Genomic DNA, 17,447 nt, shown 5'->3' with positions numbered 1-17,447 from the left:
GCTCTTCTGCTTTTGATGAGACCAAGTGAAAAGTTACTTAGCATCCAACATTTGGTAAGCCCTTGCTCTACATTTTCCTCAACCGATGTCTGCCTTTTCTGTTTTACTAATAGCCGTGTTTGGTTTGTGCTAGCTACTGAGGGCCAGTGCCTCTTCATGTATTCAGCTATTTGCACACTACTGTAGTTTGTATTTTATCTTAAATGCTCCTCAGAGATTCATATGCTAAATGGGTGGTGACTGTAGGAGACTAGGGGTCTTTTAAACTTGTGGGCTCATGGTTTGTCCCTATTCTCTGTCCAAGATGTGAGTGTTTTTTCTGTACCACACAATCGTACTGTGTCATACACCAGAAGCTCAAAGCAACTTGGCCACTCATCAAACTGATGCCTTCAAAACTCAAGCCAAGATAAACTTCTCTTTGAAGTTGTTACCTAAGATATTTTGTTACAGTGATGGAAAACTGATTAGCTAATAGTTATTATTTTGAAAAATAGCTTTTGGGGTAATTTCTCCTTTTGGAATTGGATTGTTCAGTTTTGAGCTATTGAGTTTCAGGAAGTTCAGAGACGTGGATATTAAACACTTCTGTAACACATGGCTGGCATGTGACTCTGAGCTCTGTGGACTTCTCCATTCCATTGATGGATTTATTTGCTAGACGGTGCTTTAGATTGATGGTGTTTACATTTTCTGCTTCTGCTTTTGTCGGCTGTGTATTTAAAGTCATATCAAGGAAACCAGCATCACTTACTGAAGAAACTACATTTCTTCTCCTATGGATTATTCAGGATCTTCTGTCAATAACGATGAATTTGAGGACTTTTGTTTTAATGCATTTACTTCTTTGATTCATAAATATTTTATTCTCTCTTATAGTAAGTTTATTGCTAATTATTTTACATTTTTATATTTGCTACCATAACTGTGATTTTGAAATATTTCCCTGTGTAGGATTTTTGTTGTTGTTTGTTTCTTTGTTTGTATCAAATCCAGTCAATTGTTTTCAAAGTTAATTTTGGGTTGGTTTCCTTCCTTCCTTCTTTCCTTCTTTCCTTCTTTCCTTCTTTCCTTCTTTCCTTCTTTCCTTCTTTCCTTCTTTCCTTCTTTCCTTCTTTCCTTCTTTCCTCCTTTCCTCCTTTCCTCCTTTCCTCCCTCCTCCTTCCCTCCCTCCCTCCCTCCCTCCCTCCCTTCCTTTCTTTTTTCCTTCTTTCCTTCCATATTTATCTTTTTTCCCTTTTTATCACTGAGACTTTAGCACTTCCATTAGGGTTTCCTTATTTTTTTCCTGAATATTTCCCTTCTGAGAAATTAATTTCTGTGCATAGCATCATATCACTATCATATATGGATACCTTATGTTACCTTTATTTATTTTTTTTGTATAGCTTTAATTTATTTTTCTTGTCCTTTTTACTTCAAGCTAGGCTTTCTAGTACTGTGTCAAAACCAAGGATGAAAATGAACATCGATGGTCTCATGAGCATATCACCAAGCCTTGCTTCCTTAGCTTCCTGGGCTTCTTTGGAGCTAGCGCTCTTTCCTCCTAAGTGTGACCCTGACCTTACAACTCATCTCTAGTTTGTGTGTTCAGAGGGCATTCACCAGAACATGGCAAGGAAGGCCCATATCCTTTGGTTCAGTTGTGGGCCTTGGCAAATCTTATTAAATACAGGAATCTAGTCTGCCTTGGTATTTCAGTGATAATGTATTATTTAAGCTGCATGGTTTTATAGGTCCATTTATTGCATTGGATGGGTTCCTCCAGTATGAATTTTGTTGACAATTAAAATAACAAAGGAATAGAATTTTTTATCAAACGCTTTTGTCTGAGTTAATTGTCTCTTTGCTTTTTAAATTTTTAAATTATAATCTATCATGTGCTGATTGACTCACATATTGTATTCTGAGAATAAATTTGAGTTGCTCATGGTATGTGAACTTCTTCATATGCTGTTATTACACTAGGGTTTTATTGAACACCCCTACATCTATGTTCACTAGCAAAGCTAGTCTGATGCTTGGTTTTGTTATTAGGATGACTCCACTCTTATAAAGTGAATGTGAAAGTATCCTAGATCCTTCAGAAGTTACTAATTCTTCTTTCTAGTGAAGCTAATTAGTCTTGGGCTTTTCGTTTTAAAGAAAAAGTTGATTTGTAATTTGTTTTTGTGGGGGTTTTTTTGTTTGTTTTTTCTATTTGTCATATTTGATTTTGGCTACTTTTTTCTTGATTGAACTTTTACTAGTTATATTTTTCTAGCAATTATCTGTTTCCTGCATTTTAGCCAGTTTTTAAAGTCTGGTATCGTCTTATGGTGTGTAACTTCTGAAATATCCAAGGCAACAACCACAGTTGTGATCTCACTTCATCCTTTTTGTTAATCCTTAGAGCAATTGTCTGTTTACTTCTTTTTTTTTTCCCTTAAAAGTCCTCTAGTGAATTTTTATTGCAAATGTTACATATTTATGCTAGACTCCTGTCATTTCCTGTCTTCTGCTAATTCCGGGCTGATTTTTTTTTTTAAGTTTCACATAGTATAGTCCTTTGGAAAACTTTGTCCATTATTGAGATTAATTTTAATATCACCCTGGTGTGTGTATATGTGTGTGTGTGTGTGTGTGTGTGTGTGCGTATGCTTGCACACACTGAACATATACCTGCTGAGGTCAATAGAGTAGAGAGGAGCTGGAGTGACAGGTGGTTGTGAGCTGCCCACATGGGTGCCATGCAAAGAATGCAATTCCACTAGAAGAACAGGAACCTAGTTATCCACATCCTATTGGTCTTTTTTTAATCTTTAATTTTTTTTACAGTTCTGTCATTTTCCTCCTTCCGTTCTGCCCTCTGATCGTTTCTCATCCCATTCTTCTTCCCCCATCTCCAAAAGGATGTCCTTGCACTCCCACATCCACCATCCTTACCCCACCAGGCCACACTACTCCCTGTAGCCTCAAGTCTTTCAAGGGTTAGGTGCATCTTCTCTCATTGAGGCCAGATAAGAGTGTTCTCTACTGTATATGTTTGGGGCCTCGGGAGCAGCTAGTATATGCTGCCTGGGTGGTGGCTCAGTGTCTGAGATATCTCGGGGGTTCAGGTTTGTTGAGACTTCTGGACTTCATGTGAGGTCACCTTTCCTCAACTTCTTCCAGCCTTTCCCTAATTCAACCACAGGGGTCAACTTCAGACCATGTGTTGGGTAAAGGTCTGCTTCTGTCTCAGTCAGCTGCTTGTTGGACCAATCGAAGGGCAGAAATACTAGGCTCCTGTCTGTAAATACAACATAGCATCAGTGATATTGTTAGGCCTTAGAGCCTCCCTTTGAGATGGGTCCCAATTTGGGCCTGTCACTAGACCTCCTTTCTCCCAGTTTCTTCTCCATTCTTGTTCCTGCAGTTCTTTTAGAGAGGAACAATTCTGGGTCAGTTTTTGACTATGGGATGGCAACTCCATCCATCCACTTGAAGCCCTATCTGTCTACTGGAAGTAGATTCTACAAGTTCCCTCTCCCCACTATTGGACATTTCACCTAATTTCCTTCCATTTGAATCTTGAGATTCTTTCACCTCCCAGGTCACTGGTACATTCTAGAGGGTTCCCTCACCTCCCACCTCCTGAGATTGTATATTTCCATACATTCTGATGGCACTTGGGGCTACACTCCTGGTCACGCATCCCCAATACATGAGCATCTTCTTGCGCACGCTCAACTGGCCAGGAAGAACGACGCTGCTACAGGATCCTTCTGCACACGTTTATTCAGTCCTGTTTCTTCTTTCTCTATATTTCCCTTGTTTATATCTCCCTTGTTTATATCTCTCCCTTGTTTATATCTCCCTTGTTTATATCTCTCCCTTGTTTATATCTCCCTTGTTTATATCTCCCTTGAACCCTGGGCCTCTCACTCTCTTATACTCTCAGTTCCCATCCATGCACAGCAGGCCACACCACCTCACCAGGCACGCAGCTTCAGCTAATCAGGGCAGCAGGGGCATATCTCCATCAAAATGGATTCACCTGCATCCTGGTACACCTGCACAGCTCTCAAGATGTTTGTGGCTTATATGAGGAAGTCAGGTGCAAATCATATGACTTAGCTGCAGTCCCTGGTGCCTTTGGGACTGCCGCCACACCCGCTCCTCACAGCATGTTCCCATCTTTTCCCTGTCACTCCAATGCTAACCTTCCCAGTTCTTCCCTCCCTCTGCCCTCTGCTTTTTTCTCCAACCCAAGTGATATTGAAGCACCCTCACTTGGATCCTTCAGCTTTTTAATCTTCTTGATTTCTGTGGATTGTATCCTGGGTATTCTGTACTTTTTTGTCTAATATTCACTTATTAGTGTGTACATACCATACATGTTTGTTTGGGTCTGAGATACCTCACTAGGGATGATATTTCCTAGTTCCATCTATTTGCCAGCAAAACTCATGATGTCCTTGTTAGTAATATCTGAATACTATTCAATTGTGTAAGTGAACCACATTTGCTGTATCTATTCTTCCATTGTAGGACATCTAGGTTGTTTCCAGCTTCCAGCTGTCACAAATAGTGCTGCTATGAAGATAATGGAGCACATGCCCTCATGACATGGTGGGGTATCTTTTGGGTATATACCCAGGAGTGATATAGCTTGGACTTCAGCTAGATCTATTTTCAATTTTCTGAGGAACCTCCAGATTGATTTCCAGAGTTTGTAATCCCACCAACAATGGAGGAATGTTCTTTTTTCTCCACATCCTCACCAACATGTGTTGTCACCTGAGGTTTTTGATCTTAGCCATTCTGATTGGTGTATGGTGGAATCTCAGGGTCATTTTGATTGGGATTTCCCTCATCACTAAAGACTTTAAATATTCCTTTAAGTGCTTTTTGGCCATTCAAGTTTCCTCTGTTGTAAATTCTTTGTTTATTTCTATACCTTATTCTTTGATTGAGTTTTTCCCAATCTGTACTTTGCCAATTTGTCCTATTGACTATGTCATTTGATTGCAGAAGCTTTTCAGTTTCACGAGATCAAGTTTATCAATTCTTGACCTTAATTTCCCTCCATGTCCATGAGTTTGAGACTCCATTGCACTTTCTCTTCTATTAGATTCAGAGTATCTGCTTTTATGGTGAGGTCCTTGATCTATTTGGACTTGAGTTTTGTGTGAGTTGACAAATAGGGTTCTATTTTCATTTTTCTACATACAAACTGCCAGTTAGACCAGCACCATTTATTGAAAATGCTTTCTTTTGTCCATTGTATATTTTTGGCTTCTTTGTCAAAAATCAAGTGTCCATAGTGGTGTGATTTTATTTGTGGTTCTTCAATTCTATTCCTTTGATCAATGTGTATATCTCTGTACCATTATGATGCAATATTTAATCACCATTGCTGTGTAGTACAGCTTGAACTGAGGGATGGTGATTCCCCAAGGAGTTCTTTAATCTTTAAGATTGTTTTCACTATCCTGGGCTAAATATTTTTCCATATGGAATTGAAAATTGCTCTTTCCATGTCTTTGAAGAATTGTGTTGGAATTTTAATGCAGATTGCATTGAATCTGTAGATTGCTTCTGGTAGGATGGCTATTTTTACTATGTTAATCCTATCAGTCCAAGAGCATGGGAGATGTCTCTATTTTCTGAGGTCTTCTTTGATTTCTTTCTTGAGAGACTTGAAGTTCTTGTCACACAGATCTTTCACTTGTTTAGTTAAAGTTATCCCAAGATATTTTACATTATCTGTGACTATTGTGAAGGGTGTTGTTTTCCTATTTTTGTTTCTCAGACTGTTTATCCTCTGTATAAAGGAAGGCTACTGATTTGTTTGAGTTAATTTTATATTGAGTCACTTTGCTAAAATTGTTTATCAGCTGGAGAAGTTTTCTGGTAGAACTTTTGGGGTTGGTGATGTATACTATGATTTCACCTGAAAATAATAATATCTTGACTACTTTTCCCTCTCTCTGCAACTCTCAGCCCTGCCTCTCTTTTCCCTGTCCAATCACACACTTCCCACTTTCCTAATGTGATTGGACAGGGAAAATCGTGCAATGTCAGTTACTGTTGTGTGACTGTTCATTTCTATGTTCCTATGTGTTAAATATTTTGTGTTTTTTGATGTTCTGGTGTGGGATGCTTATATTGGAAAACAGTTGAAATAATTAGCTGACATGGCTTTCACACCAGGACAAGTAGGCTGTTCTGAGGGTTTATTTTGTCTAAGTACAGCCATTCTCCATTAGTTGTTATTTTTGTTACTGTCGAATGTCTTCTTCCTCCTCCTAAATCCACTTAATGTGGCATCTTGGAGTTGTAAACTGATAATTTTTGTAGAAAACAACCACACAATATGTTATAATTCTGTTTCAAAACTGCTCTGTCACTTCTGTCATTTACTTGATTAGTTAAACCTAACTTACATTAATATGGTTATTGAAGAATGGGAGCATATCGTTGCCATTAAAACATGCCTCAACTAATTTGTGGCTCTTTTGACCCTTTCATTTTTTCCTAGTTTTATTTTATCTTGAGTTGTTTGATGAGTATTGAATGTTTCTTTCTATATTTTGGTTGTTTCTATATTTCATATATTACATATTTGGTTCTATGACCAAGTATTCATTGATGACTAACTTGAGGCTTATATCGAGTAAATCATTATTTCCTTTAAAGTTTGTACTGAACTTGGTTCTTTCATTTGTCTCTTTTCATATCAGATATTTAATACATTTCAATGTGTTGACATTTGTATTAACATTGAAAGTAAATTCTTACTAAATAACAATGTTAATTTGTAAAAATTTATATTTACAAATATAGATAAATCAATGCTTTGAGCATATTAATTTAGCTGTGGAAAATAGTTTCACTTCAATTATGAGAATTGCTTTAACTAATTTTTTTAACAGGGGCTAGTCCAAAGAGTGGTGATGGTCAACTTAATATATTGTTTATCTCAAGAAGATAAATATTTTTATTTTTGAGAAAAATATATCTAGCAATAGTAGGCATAGTGGCTATTTTCTTTCAGCACGTTCAACTCTTTCAAAGTTTTAAAATTTGTTGAGAAATCTGATAATCTCATGCAGATTATTTTATATATGCTGAGATTAAAGTTTTGTTAAAATTTTTTCTATGTCGTTGATTTTGTCAATTCATTACTCTGTACCACAGTACCAGTTGATTGTTGTTCAACTAATTTGTTATTTGTGTATTGTGGATGTCTCTATTCAGTTCCTTATTTTTGGAGTTTATTTTTATTTTTTGTCATTAGGTAATTACATAAGCTTTCTGCTCCTCCTGGAATCTTACCTGTGATATTCATATATAATGAATTATTTCACCAATGTCCCTCCATATGCAGGTAAGTAGATGGCAATAAATGATAACCAGACAACTGTACTCACCAGTTTATTTCCATTTCCCCCTTCTTTGTTCATTGTCATAGTGCAACAGACTAGGAATTTATTTTTCTTTCCTTTTTTTAATTGGACATTTTCTTTATTTACATTTCAAATGTCATCCCCTTTCCCAGTCCCCACCCCCAGAAATCCCCTATCCCATTCCCCCTCCCCCTGCTTCTATGAGGGTGTTCTCCAACTCACTCCCTCCTCCCTGCCTGAGCATTCCCCTACACTGGGCATCAAGTCTTCACAGGACCAAGGGCCTTTTCTTCCACTGAGGCCCTACAAAGCCATTCTCTGCTACATATGTGGCTGGAGCTATGAGTCCCTCCATGTGTACTCTTTGGTTGGTGGTTTAGTCCCTAGGAGCTCTGGGGGGAGAGGGAGGGCTGGTTGGTTGTTATTGTTGTTCTTCCTATGAGGTTGCAACCCCCTTTAGCTTCTTCAGTCCTTTCTCTAACTTCTCTACTGGGGACCCCTTGCTAAGTCCAATGGTTGGCTACAAGGATCTGCCTCTGTATTTGTCATGCTCTGGCAGAGCCTCTCAGGAGACAGCTACATCAGGCTCCTGTCAGTATGCACTTCTTGGCATCTACAATAGTGTCTGCTTTTGGTGACTGTATATGGAATGGATTCCCATGTGGAGCAGTCTCTGGATGGCCTTTCTTACAGTCTATGCTCCATACTTTGTCTCTGTATTTGCTCCTTTGAGTATTTTGTTTCCTCTTCTAAGAAGGATCAAAGTATCCACACTTTGGTCTTCCTTCGTCTTGAGCTTCATGTGGTCTGTAAATTGTATCTTGGGTATTCTGAGCTTTTGGCCTAATATTCACTTATCAGTGAGTGTATATTATGTGTGTTCTTTTGTGACTGGGTTACCTCACTCAGGATGATATTTTCTTGTTCCATCCATTTGCCTAGGAATTTCATTAATTCATTGTTTTTAATACCCGAGTAGTACACCATTGTGTAAATGTAACACATTTTCTGTATCCATTCCTCTGTTGAAGGACATCTGGGTTCTTTCCAGTTTCTGGCTATTATAAATAAGGCTGCTATGAACATAGTGGAGCATGTGTCCTTGTGGAGCATGTGTCCTTGTTATGTATTGGAGTAACTTTTGGGTATATGCCCAGTAGTGGTATGGCTGGGTCCTCAGGTAAGAATACTATGTCCAGTTTTCTGAGGAACTGCCAGACTGATTTCTAACATTGTTGTACTAGCTTGTAATCCCACCAACAATGGTGGAGTGTTCCTCTTTCTCCACATTCTTTCCAGAATCTGCTGTTACCTGAGTTTTTTATCTTAGTCATTCTGACTGATGTTAGGTGGAATCTCAGGGTTGTTTTGATTTGGATTTCCCTGATGACTAAGGAGGTTGAACATTTCTTTTGGTGCTTCTCAGCCATTAGATATTCCTCAGTTGAGAATTCCTTGTTTAGTTCTCTACCCCATTATTTTGAGTTTCACAGATTTTACAATTGATATCATTGTTTAATCATTTGTTTGTTTGTTTATTAATTTGTTTATTTGCTTGTTTAACACTCCTAGTGTTATTTTATTCCCCTCCTAGTCCACCCTTTGACTATTCCACATCAAGTACCTCCTCCCTGCCCCCCATATCTATGAGGATGTTCCTACCCCCACCCCATTAGACATCAAAACTCCCTGGAGCCTCCAGTCTCTTGAGGGTTAGATACATCTTCTCTGATTTAACCCAGACCCGGCAGTTCTCTGCTTATATGTGTTGGGACCTTATATCAGCTTGTGTATGCTGCCTGGTTGGTGATCAAGTGTCTGAGAGATTTTGGGGGTCCAGGTTAATTGAGACTGTTGGTTCTCCTACAGGGTCTTGCTCCTCCTCAGCTTCTTCCAGCTTTTCCCTAATTCAACCACAAAGGTCAGGCACTTCTGTCCATTGGTTGAGTGCAAATATATGCATCTGACTCTTTCAGCTTCTTCTTGGGTCTTTCAGAGGTCAGTCATGATAGGTCTCTTTTTGTGAACTCTCCATAACCTAGGTAACAGTGTCAGGCCTTGGGACATCTCCTTGAGCTCAATCCCTCCTTGGGCTTCGTGCTTCACCTTCTTTTCCTCAGGCTCATCTCCATTTCCAGCCATGCAATTCTTTCAAATGGGAACAATTATGGATCAGAGTTTTAACTATGAGATGGCAACACCCCTCCCTCATTTTATGCCCTGTCTTTTTGCTTGAGGTAGGCTCTGTAAGTTCCCTCTCTCTACTTTTGGGCATTTCATATAAGGTTCCTTCCTCTGAATCCTGAGAGTCTCTCACTTCCCAGGTCTCTGGTATATTCTGCAGGGTCTCCCCCCCCCCCCCCACCTCTTACCTTCTGAGGATGCCTGTTTCCATTCTTTCTGCTGGTCCTCAGGGCTTCAGTCATTTTTCCATCACCAAAGACCAGATTTGGTTCCCCTCTTCCATCCCTCCATCCACTTTCTCTTCCATGTCCCTCCCTTCTCCTTTGTGATAGCTTTCTTCTCCCTCCCAAGTGGGTCTGAGGTGTCCTCACTTCGACCCTTCAGATTGTTGAACTTTTTGAGTTCTGTGGACTGTATCTTGAGTATTCTTATTTATTTATTTATTTATTTATTTATTTACTTATTTATTTATTCTTTTTGGCTAATATCCACTTATGACTAAGTACATACAATGCATGTAATTTTAGGTTTGAGTTACCTCACTCAGGATGATATTTCTAGTTCCATCTATTTGCCTGCAAAACTCAGGATGTCCTCATTCTTAGTAATGAGAAGTATTCCATTGTGTAAATGAACCACATTTTCTGTATCCATTCTTCTGTCCTGTGACATCTGGGTTGTTTCCAGCTTGTGGCTATCACAAATAAGGCCACCATGAACATAGTGGAATATGTGACCCTGTGGAATTGAGTATATTCTCAAGAGTGTTATTGCTGGGTCTTTAGGTAGATCTATTTCCAATTTTCTGAGGAACCTCCAGATTGATGTCCAGAGTGGTTGTACCAGTTTGCAATCCCACTAGCAATGGAGGAGAGTTCCTCTTTCTTTACATCTTCACCAGCATGCTTTGTCACCTGAGATTTTGTTCTTAATCATTCTGATTGATACAAGGTAGAATCTCAGGGACATTTTGATTTGCTTTTTTCTGATCACTAAGGACTTTGAGCATTTCTTTAGGTGTGTCACTGCCATTCGAGATTCCTCTGTTTTGAAGTCTCAGTTTAGTTCTATACCCCATTTTTTGATTGGGTTATTTGTTGTTTTGTTTTGTTTTGTTTTGTTTTGTTTTGGTGGTTAGCTTCTTAAGTTCTTATATATTTTAGATATTAACCCTCTATCAAATTTGGGGTTAGTGAAGTTTTTTTTTTTCCAATTTGTAGGTTGCATATTTTTCTTATTGACTATGTCCTTTGCCTTTCAGAAGTTTTCCAGTTTCATGGGGTCCCATTTTAATAGGGTCATCTGATTCTCTGGAGTCTAAGTTCTTGAGTACTTTGTATGTAGTGGATGCACTCCATAAGATGTAGGATGATAAAGATCCTTTCCCAATCTTTTGGTTGCCATTTTGTCCTATTGACAGTGTCCTTTGCAATACAGAAGGTTTGCAATTTTGTGAGGTCCAATTTGTTGATTCTTGACCTTACAGCACAAGACATTGGTGTTCTATTCAGAATTTTTTTTCCCCTGGCCCATGTGTTCCAGGCTCTTCCCCACTTTCTCCTCTATTCGTTTCAATGGATATGGTTTTATGTGGAGGTCCTTGATCCACTTGGACTTGTGCTTTTCACTAGGAGATAAGAATGGGTTGCATTTTTTCTCCAAGTTGACCACCAGTTGAATCAGAACCATTTGTTTAATATGACGTCTTTTTCCACTGGATGGTTTTAGCTCCTTTGTCAAAGATCAAGTGGACCATAGGTGTGTGGGTTCATTTATGAGTCTTCAATTCTATTCCATTGATCTTCCTGTCTCTCTCTGCACCAATACCATATAGCTTTTATCACTATTGCTCTGTAATACAGCTTGAGGTCAGGGATGTTGATTCCACCCGAAGTTGTCTTATTGTTGAGAATAGTTTTCACTGTCCTGGGTTTTTTGTTATTCCAAATGAATTTGCAGATTCCTCTTTCCTACTCGATAAAGAATTATGTTGGACTTTTCATGGGATTGCATTGAATCCGAAGATTTCTTTCAGCAAGACAGACATTTTTACTATATTAATCCCGCCAATCCTGCATGGGAGATCTTTCCATCTTTGAGATCTTTTTCAATTTCTTTCTTCAGAGACTTGTAGTTCTCATTATACAGATGTTTTACTTGCTTGGTTATAGTCACACCAAGGTATTTTATACTATTTGTGACTATTGTGAAGGATGTTGTCTCAGCAATAGACAGGTCATGGAAACAGAAACTTAACAGAGACATAGTGAAACTAACAGATGCTATGAACCAAATGGATTTGACATTTTGTCTATAGAATATTTCATCCTAAACCAAAAGAATATACCTTCTTCTCAGCATCTTATACTACCTTTTCCAAAACAGACCATATAATTGATCACAAAGCAGGCCTCAAAAGATTCAAGAAGATTGAAATAATCCCATGTATCCTACCAGATCACCACAGATTAATGCTGGTCTTCAGTAACAACAAAAACAACAGAAAGCCCACATACACATGGAAGCTGAAAAACACTCTACTCAACAATAACTTGATCAAGGAAAAAATAAAGACAGAAATTAAAGACTTTTTAGAATTTAATGAAAATGAAGACACATCATACCAAACCGTATGGGGCATAATAAAAGCAGTGCTAAGAGAAAATTGCATAGCTCCGAGTGCCTCCAAAAAGGAACTGGAGTGATCATACTCTAGCAGCTTGACAGCACACTTGAAAGCTCTAGAACAAAAAGAAGCAAATACACCCTAGAGGAATAGACATCAGAAAGTAATCAAACTCAGAACTGAAATAGGCCAAATAGAAACAAAAAGAACTATACAAAGAATCAGCAAAACCAGGAGCTGGTTCTTTGAGAAAATCAATGAGATAGATAAACCCTTTGCCAGACTAACCAGAAGGCACAGAGGCAGAATCCAAATTAACAAAATCAGAAATGAGAAGGGCTACATAACAACATAAACTGAGAAAATTTTAAAAAAATCATCTGATCCTACTACAAAAGTCTATACTCAACAAAACTGGAAAATCTCGATGAAATGAATATTTTACGTGACAAATACCAGGTAAAAAAGTTAAATCAGGATCAGATAAATTGTCTAAACAGTCCCATAAACCCCTAAAGGTATAGTAGCATTCATTAAATACTCCTAACCAAAAAAAGCCCAGGACCAGATTGTTTTAGTGCAGAATTCTATCAGACCTTCAAAGAAGACCTAATGCCAATACTCTTCATAGTATTTCACAAAACAGAAACAGAAGGGGCACTACAAAATGTATTTAATGAAGCCAAAACTACACTTATACCTTAAACAAGTCCCAACAAAGAAAGAGAATTTCAGACCAATTTTCCTTATGAATATCGATGCAAAAAGAAAAAAAAAACCCTCAATAAAATTCTTGCAAATTGAATTCAAGAACATATCAAAACAATCATCTATCATGATCAAGTAGGCTTCATGCCAGGGATGCAGGGATGGTTCAATAAATGGAAATCCATCAAAGTAGTTCAATATATAAACAAACTCTTAAGAAAAAAAAACACATGATCATCTCATTAGATGCTGAGAAAGCATTTGAAAAAATTCAACACCCATTCATGGTAAAAGTCCTGGAATGATCCGGAGTTCAAGGCCTACACCTAAACATAATAAAAGCAGGGTATAGCAAGTCAGTAGCCAACATCAAATTTAATGTAGAGAAACTTGAATCCCACTAAAATCAGGGACTAGACAAGGTTGCCCACTCTCTCCCTACCTATTCAATATAGTACTCAAATTTCTAGCCATAGCATTTAGACAACAAAAGGAGATCAAAGGGATACAATTTAGAAAGGAAGAAGTCAAAATATCACTATTTGCAGATGATATGATAGTATACGTAAGTGCACCTAAAAGTTCCACCAGAGATCTCTTAAACCTGGTAAACAACTCCAGCAAATGGCAGGATATAAAATCAAATCAAACAAATCAGTATCCTTCCTCTACTCAAAAGATAAGTGGACTGAGAAAGAAATTAGGGACATGAAACCCTTTACAATAGTCACAAATAATATAAAATACCTTGGAATTTATTTTTTCTGAGATAGAGGGGAATACCTTGTAGCAAGGATTTTATTTCTTTGGTTCTTCCTCTCTAAGGAAACCTTTAATGTAGGAAGCACTCCCAGGGAAGTCTGGGCCTTTTCTTTTCTTGCCTCTAGAGGCAGTAAGAATGGTCAGAAAAGTTTCCCTTAGGTGTTGCTTTGCATTCAGTTTACATAGCCCAGGTAGGAATCCAGGTTCTGATTTAGATTCATTATGCACAACAATTTACTCCAACTTTCTGTTATATCCTTGTATTTTCTTAGTATAACGTAGTAATTAAATGTTTTGGTAATAAGAAATTGTCTACTGGTTGTGGACTTGAGTTGTTTGACTTACTGGTTCTTAATTCAAGAACATTTGGATTCATTGATGATGATGTTTAGTTTTGTGCTACTGCTGTGACTGTTGATGCTGTTTCCCCTTCCATTGGCCTTTGCCTTCCCTCTTCTCCCTCTCCTCTTCTTTTTCTTTCCCTTCCTCTTTCCCTACCTCCTCTCTGCTCTCTCATCTGCCTCCCACTCTATCCTGGTTGTCCTTTTTCCTTTCTCTTCCATTCTCCTAGTTTTTCCTCCTCTCTTCTCCTCCCCGTTTTTCCCCATCCTCCCTCTTTTTCTCTCTGCTTTCTTCCTCTTCTTTCCCTTCTCTTACCCCATTTACCTCCCTGTCTCTGCCTCTCTCTATTCCCTCTCCCTCTTTGTAGCTCTCTAGTAAATGAAGGCAGATTTTTCTTGGCTTGTGTGTGTTGCTGCTGTTTTGTTATTGTTTGTTTTCTTTTAATGCTATGTGTTATCATACAAAGACTTGAATGCTTAGGCTAAGAGACATTGCCCCATTAGGAAATCCTAAGCATTTTGTTTTATTTATGCCAAGGATTTTTTATATTACATTGAACATTTTTGATAAGTATCTCATCTCTCTTTTTGTTTGTTTAGCATCACAAAGAAGATTCTACATTTATTGACTTACGCTTGTAAGTAAAATGCTGACTTGTAGAAAGCACATAACATTTCCATCACTTGACTTAATTTTCTCCCTTCATGCTCATAGCTCCCTTCCAGCATCTCTCTTTCACACATCTGTTTAACCACCTCTGTAATTCCCTCCAAGTCTGGGCTGTTGCTTAGCACTTTGTACTTGGTTTGGTCTTAGCATGCTTATATTTTACCCATAAGCTGAAGGATGATTCTATTTGATATTCTGCATTTTATTAATATCTCTGTGTGAAGGTTTCTTGTATTCATTATTCTTAAAGTTATTACTGCAACTAAATGTATGAACACATATCTTTCACTTGCTCTCATATTTGAATCTATGTAAATGTTTGAAGACTATTTTTCTACACTTTCTGTAGTTTTCCTTATGAAAATGTAGGGAGCTGTGTGTGAGTCACAGTACTCTTCTTTTGCTCCCCATCGCTGTAGTTTCCATTGTTTCCTTTTTCATCTGGATAGTTTGTTCAGATTCTTTCAGTTATGATGTTGTCCTCCACCTGCTTAATCAACTCAATAGGGTTTCATGGTGAAGAGTAAGTAGCCTTTGCAGACAGACTACTGAAGATTCAGTTCTCTTTCTATGAACTAAGAGTTTTATAATCTAACAAACATAAATACATATAATTAAAGTGATTAAATTAGCCAATGTAAAGTTGTCAAAGGAGTTCAGGAAGTGTGTGAGAAACAGTCTTTGATTCAGTGCTAACCATTCTTGCCTACCAACCCTAGTTATAAATACTGAAAATTTTAAAGTTTTTAACTGCTTTAGTTTCAAGTTTGTGTTCTTGGAAAAAATTAGATCATTTTTATAATTCCTTTGTCATAGTTATAATCCTGTTTTTATTTTATTTTATTTAGGCATATTACATGTATTTATTTTGTTGTTTCTAGAAATACAGTGGCAGGCAAATCAGAAAACATTAGCAATATTTAAAAATATTCTGTGATGGAAGTAGAAGTTTTGAGGCATGTTTAACTTAGTCATCACTAGCTTTAAGTTAGAATTTACACCATTTAGATTACTTTACTATGCTGAAATCCTCTGAGTGTATTTGTGTGTGTGTGTGTGTGTGTGTGTGTGTGTGTGTGCATGTGCAAGCCTGTGTGCATGATTTATATTTGCTTATTTAAAAAGAAACTTTTCTTTTTAATGTTTTCTTGTGAACTAATTTTTTCTTGTGAGTTTACTTTCTTCCCTGTAAAAACTGGAGTAAGAGAGTATCTCTCCTCCAGCCCCAATTAGAACATACTTTTGTCCATATTTGTGTGTAACTTTGATAATTATTTTGGGAATGAGGGGGGGTCATTAGACAGATTTTCACTGTGTATTCCTGGATGTCCTGGAACTAACTCTTTAGATAAGGCTAGCCTCCAACTCATAATGCCTATCTGCCTTTGCCTCTCCAGTGCTGAGGTTAAACGTATGTGTCACCATGTCCTGCCTGATAATTCTTGATGGGTGGCTTTCAAGTTCCAAATCAAAGGAGGATCAACTCATAATTATGAGTTTGATGGTTTGTTTTTTACGAGGTCTATAGCACCTGTGAATGTTACTTTTTTTGGACACAAGGGTTTTGCTCATATGATTGTGACTTTAAAATGGGGAAGATATTTTGATTTAAGGAGATATAATTGCAGTTTCATATATCTAAGAAGATGAAGGTGGAAGGAATAGTAATAGGAACATCAACTTTCACTGATGTATGCAGTTTGTCTCTGAGATTTGAGTACCTGAAAGAATTGGGCAGACTACAGTCTAATATTATAGATAACTTGACTTCAATTTCAGTATATTTTTAAACATGAATGTAACAAGGGAACCAATGGTCTAAGGAAGGTTGTTTGAGTTCAGAAAAACATGATCAGAAAAAAAACATGTAAACAGACTTTAGCAATCATATACTAATCATATGATTACTAATCATATACTAAATATACTAAAGGATCAGTCCTTTTCCTGAACTTTCTCATGACAGACAAATTTAAGCACAATTGCCTGGCACGTACTATAGATTATATCTGGGAAATCATGAAATCAAGGCAGATGGCCATATCTAGATTCAGAGTAACTGAGAACTGCACTCATATCCTTTCAGTGAGGTGGGTTCTATAACTATGCTCGGACATCCAACATGTATGAAAATGTCTTATAAATTGAGTGTAAATGTTTGTCATAAGAGGCATGAAATCATTCACAAGAACAATGCAGGGAACAAAATGCACCTGAGGTAAAAGACCTTCTGCCTTTTTTTTCTTTTCTGGACCCCCTCTGTCTTAGTCAGGGTTTCTATTCCTGCACAAACATCATGACCAAGAAGCAAGTTAGAGAGGAAAGGGTTCATTCGGCTTACTCTTCCATACTGCTGTTCACCACCAAGGAAGTCAGGACTGGAACTCAAGCAGGTCAGGGAGCAGGAGCTGATGCAGAGGCCATGGAGGGATGTTCTTTACTGGCTTGCCTCACCTGGCTTGCTCAGCCTGCTTTCTTATAGAACCAAGACTACCAGCCCAGAGATGGTCCCAGCCACAAGGGGCCTTTCCCCCTTGATCACTAATTGAGAAAATGCCTTACAGTTGGATCTCATGGAGGCATTTCTTCAACTGAAGCTCCTTTCTCTGTGATAACTCCAGCTGTGTCAAGTTGACACAAAACTAGCCAGTACACCCTCTCACAGTTCTTTAAGGCAATGTACACCATGATTCACCCCTATGACTATGTTCCAACACAGAAGAAAGCAAGGTGGCCACAGAAGTAGAGAGTCTATGTATGGGGCTTTAAGGGTGTAAGCAAAA

The sequence above is a fragment of the Mus musculus genome, chromosome 4, assembly GCF_000001635.26.
Source record: "Mus musculus strain C57BL/6J chromosome 4, GRCm38.p6 C57BL/6J".
Lineage (NCBI taxonomy): Eukaryota > Metazoa > Chordata > Mammalia > Rodentia > Muridae > Mus > Mus musculus.
This window is presented reverse-complemented; position numbering follows the sequence as displayed.